Raw genomic sequence first — 12,833 nt, forward strand, 5'->3', positions numbered from 1 at the left:
TATTGTTTTGTCATCAGAGATGTTGGGTGCTCGATGCTTTATCATCTATGGACCCCCAGGAGGGTAACCTCCTTGTTTTGTACTTAATCGCATGGTTGGCGGTATAGTTCACAGCAATCATGTTGAAAATTGGTAATGTATTTATTATGTTCGGCGCATTACAAGTAAAATACAACGTATGCCAACTTATGCACATTACTGAGCTACACTTTGTCGGCGCCCTGCGGTCACTACAAACCTCCACATTCCTTTTGGACGTTCTTTGAACGATGACCGCAAGGGCCACTTTTGGACGTAACGTTGCTAGTGTATCTGCCAGAGACCACTCTCAGGAATTCCCGGCTCGTGGGCCGTCTGCCGTGTAAGATTTTATAGATTTGCTATAAAATCTATAAAACATATATATTTTTTTGCATAAATCTAGAGTTACTAGAACAATCTTCTATTTAAGGGGGCAAATATAAGATGATACTGCTAAGTTGACAATGGCATGGATGATCTACCAGCTTATCACGTTCTAATCTTTAAAAGGCTAACCATCTTATGAACATCGAAGGAACAACAATTTCTTTCAACAGATACATACATGCTTATGATATCTATGTGACAAGTCCATAAGTTTGCAGTGAACTAAACCTAAAGGTAATGGTCTCCCACCCGTGTGCGTTGAAGAGACCGACAGTGGTGGTGGCAAACAGTTGACTTTCTAGAATAACAGCAATCAAAGTATTAACAGTTAAAAGGAACCGGACCCTGCAAATAGGTCTATCCAATGACTTGAATTAATAATGCATAAAACTTATATGTAGATTGATCTACCATTCGATAAAACTTATACAGGTAGTCAATAAAATAGAAGAGATGCGGCTGCTGCATTCACCACTGCTGCCCTTACAACTGATGTGTTCAGCATCTGCTGCAAACTAGATAAAGAAAGATCAAAGGGGGACCAAGAAAAAAAAACAAAAAGGGAGGGGAGAGTGCTTTTAACCTCATAAAGAAACAAGAATGCCTTTGTGTTCAAACAAGATAATGAATCCTGCAGGTGCTCTTTGTGTTATCCACTACTTCATATGCATCATGATTAAAGCACAGGAATCACAATAGGAACTAATAATATCGTCAAAACTGCAGGGGATAATTTTCAACTCTTTTGTGTAACATACAATAATTATAATATTGCACTAGCTTCTCCATATGAGATAATATTTTTCATGATAAATATATCATATTATTTTCTTAATGAACCATTATAATATATACTTAGTTCCTATTTTACAAGTTCAATGCCTAGAAAAAAAAAAAATGAAGGCAAAAGATTCTTATACATATATAATATATACTTATTTCCTCTTGAGAACTACAGAATTTAGTATTGACATATCAAATTTCAAGAACATCTAATGCAATAAAACCAGAGTCTTTTAGTTAATCTTAATTAAAATAAGGGGATAACATTAACATGGCAACTGAGTAACATTGGCCACAATTAAGGCAATGCTGGGCCCATATAGCAATGAAAACCCACATACACAATAATGGATGTAGTTGGTGTGTTATATACATTTAAAAAACACTGAAAAAGAAAAATACATATCCGCATTATAAGAACTTCACATCGACAATGCATCATGAGACTAAAGGAACACACCTACAAGAAGTCCTCAGTAGTGGTTTCCATGAGGTTTTGCATCATCAGATTCTCCAACATATCATGTCAAGGGCACCACTGTTCACTTTAATTGTTTACCTATTGTTTCCAGCACCTTCTCATATTTGATTGGATTGCAGCGAAACAGTATTCAGAAACTTATGGCAATGTGACAACATAAGTCAACACAAAATATTATACCACCTTACAGCAAAAATTATAATCCTCTGTTATTGCCTTTTATTCTGACAATATTTTAGAGTAAGGTGGGCAAATAGTATGCCAGAGACCAAGTTCATCTCGCCACCCAGTTCTACCCTGATTATTGCAGAATGAATTATATCTAATTATTCTGACAATACTTTAGAAGTAACTGAGGAATGATAAACATTTCCAAAACAAAAATCAAGAGACAATGATATTTCTTGCACTTTGACTAATATCAGCACAAAAAATTCTCAAATTAATGAAATCATGAAAGAATTCATAGTTGAAAAAGACATTTCCTGCTCTAAGTAAATGCTGATAATTATTACATATAGGTAACTGCGAACCGTCAAGAATACCATAACTACAAGAACTAAAAATTCATTTTAGAGCTATCAAAAACTACTCGTCTTATATGAAAAGGTATATTTCTTAACTTTTGCTATCCATAAGGAAAAATCATTAGTCAAGAGGTTAGTCAATACTAATCTCAAGTTCGTAATAATCCCTTCATCATACAAGTTATTTTTAGATAGAGCCACAAGGATGTAAATCAATTGGACCAATCCTAGCTAATGCAAACTTATTCTAGTGATACGAAAGCAATCCAAATTGATTTCAATACCAATATGGATGATTATATCCCAGTCTAATGAAGACCTATGCTTATACTAATGAAGACTTATGCCATAGCCTAAAAAGAAAATACTAGAGATGTGAGAAGTGACATAGAAGCAATCTATCCCTAAAGTTAGATACAATGCTTCCTTCTTCTGTTCTCTTCTTTTGAGAGAGCCTCTACTCTGACTATTTAGAGGACTAACTTCACGAGCAACAATTAGAAAAGTTTTTCTCATCAAATGGGACAGACTCGAAGAGGGGAACAAAATCAGCTCATCCATTAGTCTCTCAAGTGATTCCTCCTCGTCATGACCTTATTATTCCCTACATCATCTTTTCTTCGGTGCTTCTTCCGACTTTTCCTTCCATGATTGTTAGTGTTTTTTATATCTTTATTTGTTGTCCCATGACACATTACGAGAACTCTGAACTTAAATAATGAAGAAAGTCTCGACACTATGATGAAAGCTACAACACAAGCTTTGAATTTCCTAAGAGTGAAATGATATCTTCATAATCACTAGCAACAAGAGGAAAGTGATACCTTCAAACCCCAAAACTTGTGAGATAAAAAATAACCTTAAAAGAAGGATCGTTACTAATAAATAATTTAAAATATAAATAATGAATACAATAATTCTAATAAGATGAAGCTGCTAGTTTACTCTTTGACATGTTTTATTTTAAAGATTAAAAAAAAAATGCAACCATATAGTTTGCACACACTTCACTATTAATGCAATATTATGTCATCTCTCATCTTATATTATTAGAGCAACGTTAGAAAAGCATTTTCACAGAGTCGAGCATCATTTTCTGGTATGAGCAAGGAGTCAGTTTTACAAGCAAAGCCTTACCCAGCATGCATGCAAGGATATTTCCACACTCATTAGAAACCCTACATTACGTGTAAGTATGTGATATGATAGACTAAATAGAAATTCAAATCGATAATACTGATGAATCGTTCATGTATCGTAAATAAAAATTTATTAATATATTTTTACGAGTAAAGAGTGCTGATAAATAGATCTAAAGTATTTGATCTCAAAACCATGACTCTGATACCAACTGTAAACATAATAACCATAATATGTTATTATTTTATAAAAAAATTTAGTGTTAAAATCTAAAATTAAATAACAATAATTTTCTAAATTTACGATGCATACGTTTCGATGTTGCTTAGAAAGCTTTTATCAAATCTATAAACATACCATCATCAAATCTATAAACATACCTTCAAACCCAAAAATAATGAAAGAATAAATAAATGTGTGAGATAACAAATAACCTCAAAAGAATGATGATTACTAATCAACAATTTAAAATACAGATAATGTATACAATAATTCTAATAAGATGAAGCTACTAGGTTTACTCTTTGACGTGTTTTATTTTAAAGATCAAAGAAAAAATTTCAACCATATAGTTTGTACACACTTCACTGTTAATGCAACATTATGTCATCTCTCATCTTATGATATTAGAGCAACGTTAGGAAAGCATTTTCACAAAGTTGAGCATCATCTTCTGGTATAAGGAGTTAGTCTTACAAGCAAAGCCTCACCCTGCTTGCACGCAATGATATTTCCAGTGATATCAAAGCAATCCAAGTTGATTTTAATACCAATATGGATGATTATATCCCAATCTAATGAGGGCCTATGCTTATGCTATTGAAGGCCTATGCCATAGCCTAAAAAGAAAAGACTCCAAATGTGAGAAGTCTTTTTGTGAGACATAGAGGCAATCTGTCCCTTGGATACAGTGCTTCCTTCTTCTGTTTTCTTCTCCTAAGAGGGCCTCTACTATGACTATTTAGAAGACTAACTTCATGAGCAACAACTAGAAAAGTTTTTCTCATCAAACGGGACACAGACTCGAAAGGGAACAAAATCAGCTTATCCATCATTCTCTTAAGTGATTCCTCATCCTTATGACCTTACTATTCCCTACATCGTCTTTTCTTCGGTACTTCTCTAACTTTTCCTTCCATGATCCTTAGTGGTTTTTATCTCTTTATTTGATGTCCCATGACACATTACGGGAACTATAAATTTAAACAATGAAGAAAATCTTAACACTATGATGAAAAGTCACAACACTTGAATTTCCTAAAAGTGATGACATTCTCTGCCTGCATCAAATAATTTATATACTGCTAATATAAACTTTTTGTATATATTAAATTTTAGAATATTACTTACCTATTGGAATCAAAGTTATCCTTAACTTTTTAGAAACGGTGTCATTTAAATTTAGTAAAGTGAAGTGATACCCTCGTAATCACTAGCAATAAGAGTAAAGTGATACCTTCAAACCTCAAAACAATGAAAGAATGAATAAAGGTGTGAGATAATAAATAACCTCAAAAGAAGGACTATTACTAATCAATAATTTAAAATACAGATAATACAGATAATAATTCTAATAAGATAAAGCTCCTAGGTTTACTATTTGACGTGTTTTATTTCAATGATCAAACAAAATTTTCTAACCATATAGTTTACACACACTTCACTATTAATGCAACATTATATCATCTCTCATCTCATGTTATCATAGCAACGTTATGAAAGCATTTTCATAGAGTCGAGCATCATTTTCTGATTTGAGCAAGGAGTCAGTCTTACAATCAAAGCCTTACCCTGCATGCACATAAAGATATTTCCACAATCACTTATTGAAGTAACCAAGAATCTAACTCATTTCCCAACCATTGTAAAAAATGGCCACAAACAAAGGTCAAGTTTCGATCGAGAGAGAGAAAGAGAAACAAGAACCTTAAGATCAGGATGACCATCAGTGACAAATCCTTGGAATGAGAGACAGAGAGATCCAAACAAGAACCCAGGAATCTAACCAAAATCTAAGGACTTCTCCAAAGCCAGAATGAGTTAGTTGCAAAATCTAAATAAGAAAGATGGTACGGTAAAAAAGATGGATCAAAACAAGAATTCTGGAATCTGAGCAATACCCAAGACTTACCCTCGATAACAAAACCTATGCAAGAAAGATTGATCCGAATGAGATCAAAATAAGAATCCTAGAATCTAACCAGGAACAAACCTTAATAACAGAACCTATCCAAGACTTAAGATTGCATACCCAAGATTCACCTTTGGTCAAGAAGGAGATCTTAGTGAAAATGAGAGGTAAACAAAAATCCTAGAATCCAAATCAAACCTGATTTAGCTTTAATTAAAATACCATAACTACAAGAACTAAAAATTCATTTTAGAGCTGCCAAAAACTACTTGTCGATGCCTCCTCAGATGAAAGGGTATATTTCTTAACTTTTACTATCCATAAGAAGAAATCATTAGTCAAGAGGTCAATCAACACTAATCTCAAGTTCATAATAGTCCCTTCATCATACAAGTTATTTTTAGAAAGAGCCAAAGAGATGCAGATCAATTGGACCAATTCTAGCTAATGCAAACTTATTCCAATGACACCAAAGCAATCTAAGTTGATTTTAATGCCAATATGGATGATTATATCCCAGTCTAATGAGGGCCGCTTAAGCTAATGAAGGCCTATCCTACAACTTAAAAAGAAAAGACTAGAGATGTGATAAGTCTTTTTATGAGACATAGAGGTAATCTGTCCTTTAAGTTGGATACAGTGCTTTCTTCCCTTATTCTCTTCTCCTAAGATAGCCTCTATTCTGACTATTTAGAGTACTAACTTTACGAGCAACAACTAGAGAAGTTTTTCTCATAAAACGAGACATAGACACAAAGAGCGGAACAAAATCAGCTCATACATTGGTCTCTTAAGTGATTCCTTCTCGTGACCTTATTATTCTCTACATCGTCTTTTCTTTAGTGCTTCTCTAAATTTTTCCATCCATGATCCTTAGTGTATTTTATCTCTTTATTTGATGTCTCATGGCACATTCGGGAACTATAAAATTAAACAGTGAAGAAAATCTTGACACTATAATGAAAGCCACAACACTTGAATTTCCTAAAAGTGATGACATTCTCTGCATCAAATAATTTATATACTGCTCATATAGACTTTTTTTATACCTTAAATTTTAGAATATTGCTTTCCTATCGGAATCAAAACTATCCTAAACTTTTTAGAGACGGTGTCATTTAAATTGAGTAAAGTGAAGTGATACCTTCATAATCACTAGCAACAAGAGTAAAGTGATACCTTCAAACCCCAAAACATGTGAGATAAATAATAACCTTAAAAGAAGAACTGTTACTAATAAATAATTTAAAATATAAATAATGAATACAATAATTCTAATAAGATGAAGCTGCTAGTTTACTCTTTAACATGTTTTATTTTAAAGATTAAAAAAAAAATTCAACCGTATAGTTTGCACACACTTCACTGTTAATGTAACATTATGTCATCTCTCATCTTATATTATTAGAGCAACGTTAGAAAAACATTTTCATAGAGTCGACCATCATCTTCTGGTATGAGCAAGGAGTCAGTCTTACAAGCAAAGCCTTACTCAGCATGCATGCAAGGATATTTTCACAATCATTAGAAACCCCACATTACGTGCAAGTATGTGATATGATAGACTAAATAGAAAATCAAATCGATAATACTAATGAATCGTTCATGTATCATAAATAAAAATTTATTAATATATTTTACGAGTAAAGAGTGCTGATAAATAGATCTAAAGTATTTGATCTCAAAACCATGACTCTGATACCAATTGTAAACATAATAACCATAATATGTTATTATTTTATAAAAAAATTAGTGTTAAAATCTAAAATTAAATAACAATAATTTTCTAAATTTACAATGCATACCTTTCGATGTTGCTTAGAAAGCTTTTATCAAATCTATAAACATACCAACATCAAATCCGGATTATATTGTAATATTACTTTGCAAAGACAATGAGATTTATCTTCTTTTTTCCTCCTATTATTCACAAGATCATGATAGATTTAGGGACAAAGAAAATATATAAGAGATGAAAAGAAATGAAATTTTTTTTTTTATCTTTTAATCATGTCACAAATCCCCTTATAGCTATAGTTCTTAAGGTATATTGTCACTTTATAGACGAGAGTGAATAAATAATTAGGAAAATTATTTTCAATCAAATTATCTTTAATGAATCTTACTATAATTTGATTTGATCAATAATCATAATTAAAAATTAATTAAATCTATATTATATATTATTTAATTGGATAACGATATTTTACATACAAAACCCTCCATATTGGGTTTTTATCAAATGATGCTCTTAATTGGTTTTTACTGAGAGCATTTTTGTTATCACTATCTATCAGTCACCGTTGATCGGCGTCATCATATCCCTAATCATAATCTTTTTTGCTCCTTTTCTTCCTTGTTTACTTTTAATTTGATAAAATTACGAGGAAGATGTAGCACGGCATTATTGTTATAGTGATAATAATGGCATTTTACATACAAAACCCTCCATATTGTTATAGTGATAATAACGACATTTTTGTTATCACTATCTATCAGTCATCGTTGATCGACGTCATCGTATCCCTCGACCATTGTCGCCTCCCCATTGTTATCATCACCCCCTACTCCCATGATGATTGGTATCGCTTCTCCTCCTCCCTAGTCGTGCAGCCTTCTCTGTCGCTCGCGAATGTGTAGTGATGCCACCGCCATCCCCTCCTCGCATCATGAAAAGGCGAGACTTGTGGTCGACGAGCTAGTGGGGACGTCTAATGGATGATTGAGGACGTTATTTGATAAAAAAAATTAATAATGAAGGTTTTTTTAAGATAAAATACCTGTATAATAATAATAATAATAATAATAATAATAATAATAATAATTATTATTATTATTATTATTATTATTATTATTATTATTATTATTATTATTATTATTATTATTATTATTAAGGTAAGAACAGTACGTTTGTTCGATTTCTCAGCGTTTCGAAGGAAAGGATAAGTTCCGATCACTGGTTGACTTAAATACAATATAACTATTACTATAAAAGTAATTTTTAATATAAATAAAATTCTAATAAAATGATGTGATATGATAGACTAAATAGAAAATCAAATCGATAATACTGATGAATCGTTCATGTATCGTAAATAAAAATTTATTAATATATTTTACGAGTAAAGAGTGCTGATAAATAGATCTAAAGTATTTGATCTCAAAATCATGACTCTGATACCAACTGTAAACATAATAACTATAATATTTTATTATTTTATAAAAAAATTAGTGTTAAAATCTAAAATTAAATAACAATAATTTTCTAAATTTACGATGCATACCTTTTGATGTTGCTTAGAAAGCTTTTATCAAATCTATAAACATACCATCATCAAATCTGAATTATATTGTAATATTACTTTGCAAAGACAATGAGACTTATCTTCTTTTTTCCTCCTATTATTCACAAGATCACGATAGATTTAGAGACAAAGAAAATATATGAGAGACAGAAAAGAAATAAATTTTTTTTTTTTAATCTTTTAATCATGTCACGAATCCCCTTATATCTATAGTTCTTAAGGTATATTGTCACTTTATAGACGAGAGTGAATAAATAATTAGGAAAATTATTTTCAATCAAATTATCGTTAATGAATCTTACTATAATTTGATTTGATCAATAATCATAATTAAAAATTAATTAAATCTATATTATATATTATTTAATTGGATAACGATATTTTACATACAAAACCCTCCATATTGGGTTTTTATCAAATGATGCTCTTAATTGGTTTTTACTGAGAGCATTTTTGTTATCACTATCTATCAGTCACCGTTGATCGGCGTCATCATATACCTAATCGTAATCTTTTTTGCTCCTTTTCTTCCTGGTTTACTTTTAATTTGATAAGATTACGAGGAAGATGTAGCGCGGCATTATTGTTATAGTGATAATAATGGCATTTTACATACAAAACCCTCCATATTGTTATAGTGATAATAACGACATTTTTGTTATCACTATCTATGAGTCACCGTTGATCGATGTCATCGTATCCCTCGACCATTGTCGCCTCCCCATTGTTATCATCACCCCCTACTCCCATGATGAGTGGTATCGCTTCTCCTCCTCCCTAGTCGTGCAGCCTTCCCCGTCGCTCGCGAATGTGCAGTGATGCCACCGCCATCCCCTCCTCGCATCGTGAAAAGGCGAGACTTGTGGTTGACGAGCTAGTGGGGACGTCTAATGGATGATTGAGGACGTTATTTGATAAAAATTATTATTATTATTATTATTATTATTATTATTATTATTATTATTAAGGTAAGAACAGTACGTTTGTTCGGTTTCTCAGTTGTTATGTTGGACCGATCGTTTCGAAGGAAAGGATAAGTTCCGATGGTTGACTTAAATACAATATAACTATTACTATAAAAGTAATTTTTAATATAAATAAAATTCTAATAAAATGATGTGATATGATAGACTAAATAGAAAATCAAATCGATAATACTGATGAATCGTTCATGTATCGTAAATAAAAATTTATTAATATATTTTACGAGTAAAGAGTGCTCTGATAAATAGATCTAAAGTATTTGATCTCAAAATCATGACTCTGATACCAACTGTAAACATAATAACTATAATATTTTATTATTTTATAAAAAAATTAGTGTTAAAATCTAAAATTAAATAACAATAATTTTCTAAATTTACGATGCATACCTTTTGATGTTGCTTAGAAAGCTTTTATCAAATCTATAAACATACCATCATCAAATCTGAATTATATTGTAATATTACTTTGCAAAGACAATGAGACTTATCTTCTTTTTTCCTCCTATTATTCACAAGATCACAATAGATTTAGAGACAAAGAAAATATATGAGAGACAGAAAAGAAATAAATTTTTTTTTTTAATCTTTTAATCATGTCACGAATCCCCTTATATCTATAGTTCTTAAGGTATATTGTCACTTTATAGACGAGAGTGAATAAATAATTAGGAAAATTATTTTCAATCAAATTATCGTTAATGAATCTTACTATAATTTGATTTGATCAATAATCATAATTAAAAATTAATTAAATCTATATTATATATTATTTAATTGGATAACGATATTTTACATACAAAACCCTCCATATTGGGTTTTTATCAAATGATGCTCTTAATTGGTTTTTACTGAGAGCATTTTTGTTATCACTATCTATCAGTCACCGTTGATCGGCGTCATCATATACCTAATCGTAATCTTTTTTGCTCCTTTTCTTCCTGGTTTACTTTTAATTTGATAAGATTACGAGGAAGATGTAGCGCGGCATTATTGTTATAGTGATAATAATGGCATTTTACATACAAAACCCTCCATATTGTTATAGTGATAATAACGACATTTTTGTTATCACTATCTATGAGTCACCGTTGATCGATGTCATCGTATCCCTCGACCATTGTCGCCTCCCCATTGTTATCATCACCCCCTACTCCCATGATGAGTGGTATCGCTTCTCCTCCTCCCTAGTCGTGCAGCCTTCCCCGTCGCTCGCGAATGTGCAGTGATGCCACCGCCATCCCCTCCTCGCATCGTGAAAAGGCGAGACTTGTGGTTGACGAGCTAGTGGGGACGTCTAATGGATGATTGAGGACGTTATTTGATAAAAATTATTATTATTATTATTATTATTATTATTATTATTATTATTAAGGTAAGAACAGTACGTTTGTTCGGTTTCTCAGTTGTTATGTTGGACCGATCGTTTCGAAGGAAAGGATAAGTTCCGATGGTTGACTTAAATACAATATAACTATTACTATAAAAGTAATTTTTAATATAAATAAAATTCTAATAAAATGATGTGATATGATAGACTAAATAGAAAATCAAATCGATAATACTGATGAATCGTTCATGTATCGTAAATAAAAATTTATTAATATATTTTACGAGTAAAGAGTGCTCTGATAAATAGATCTAAAGTATTTGATCTCAAAATCATGACTCTGATACCAACTGTAAACATAATAACTATAATATTTTATTATTTTATAAAAAAATTAGTGTTAAAATCTAAAATTAAATAACAATAATTTTCTAAATTTACGATGCATACCTTTTCATGTTGCTTAGAAAGCTTTTATCAAATCTATAAACATACCATCATCAAATCTGAATTATATTGTAATATTACTTTGCAAAGACAATGAGACTTATCTTCTTTTTTCCTCCTATTATTCACAAGATCACGATAGATTTAGAGACAAAGAAAATATATGAGAGACGAAAAGAAATTAAATTTTTTTTTTTAATCTTTTAATCATGTCACGAATCCCCTTATGTCTATAGTTCTTAAGATATATTGTCACTTTATAGACGAGAGTGAATAAATAATTAGGAAAGTCATTTTCAATCAAATTATCTTTAATGAATCTTACTATAATTTGATTTGATCAATAATTATAATTAAAAATTAATTAAATCTATATTATATATTATTTAATTGGATAACGATATTTTACATACAAAACCCTCCATATTGGGTTTTTACCAAATGATGCTCTTAATTGGTTTTTAGTGAGAGCATTTTTTGTTATCACTATCTATCGGTCACCGTTGATTGGCGTCATCATATCCCTAATCGTAATCTTTTCTGCTCCTTTTCTTCCTAGTTTACTTTTAATTTGATAAGATTACGAGGAAGATGTAGCGCGACATTATTATTATAGTGATAATAACGGTATTTTACATACAAAACCCTCCATATTGTTACAGTGATAATAACGACATTTTTGTTATCACTATTTATCAGTCACCCTTGATCGGCGTTATCGTATCCCTCGACCATTGTCGCCTCCCCATTGTTATCATCACCCCCTACTCCCATGACAAGTGGTATCGCTTCTCCTCCTCCCTAGTCGTGCAGCCTTCCCCGTCGCTCGCGAATGTGCAGTGATGCCACCGTCATCCCCTCCTTACAACGTGAAGAGGCGTGACTTGTGGTCGACGAGCTAGTGGGGACAATTAGTGGACGACTGAGGATATTTTTATCGAATTGATGAGAAAAGATATCTTCAAATAAAAAAATTAATTAGGAGGAAGTTATTTGATAAAAAATTAATAATGAAGGTTTTTTAAGATAAAATACATGTATAATAATAATAATAATAATAATAATAATTATTATTATTATTATTATTATTATTATTATTATTTTATGAAGGTAAGAACAGTACTTTTTTCAATTTCTCAACTGTTATGTTGGTAGGTAGTTGTTGATGGGAGGCCGATCATTTTGAAGGAAAGGATAAGCTCCGATCATTGGTTGACTTAAATACAATATAACTATTACTATAAAAGCAATTTTTAATATAAATAAAATTCTAATAAAATGATGTGATAAAAATAGTA

This window comes from Musa acuminata, chromosome BXJ1-7 (genome assembly GCF_036884655.1).
Source record: "Musa acuminata AAA Group cultivar baxijiao chromosome BXJ1-7, Cavendish_Baxijiao_AAA, whole genome shotgun sequence".
Classification (NCBI taxonomy): domain Eukaryota; kingdom Viridiplantae; phylum Streptophyta; class Magnoliopsida; order Zingiberales; family Musaceae; genus Musa; species Musa acuminata.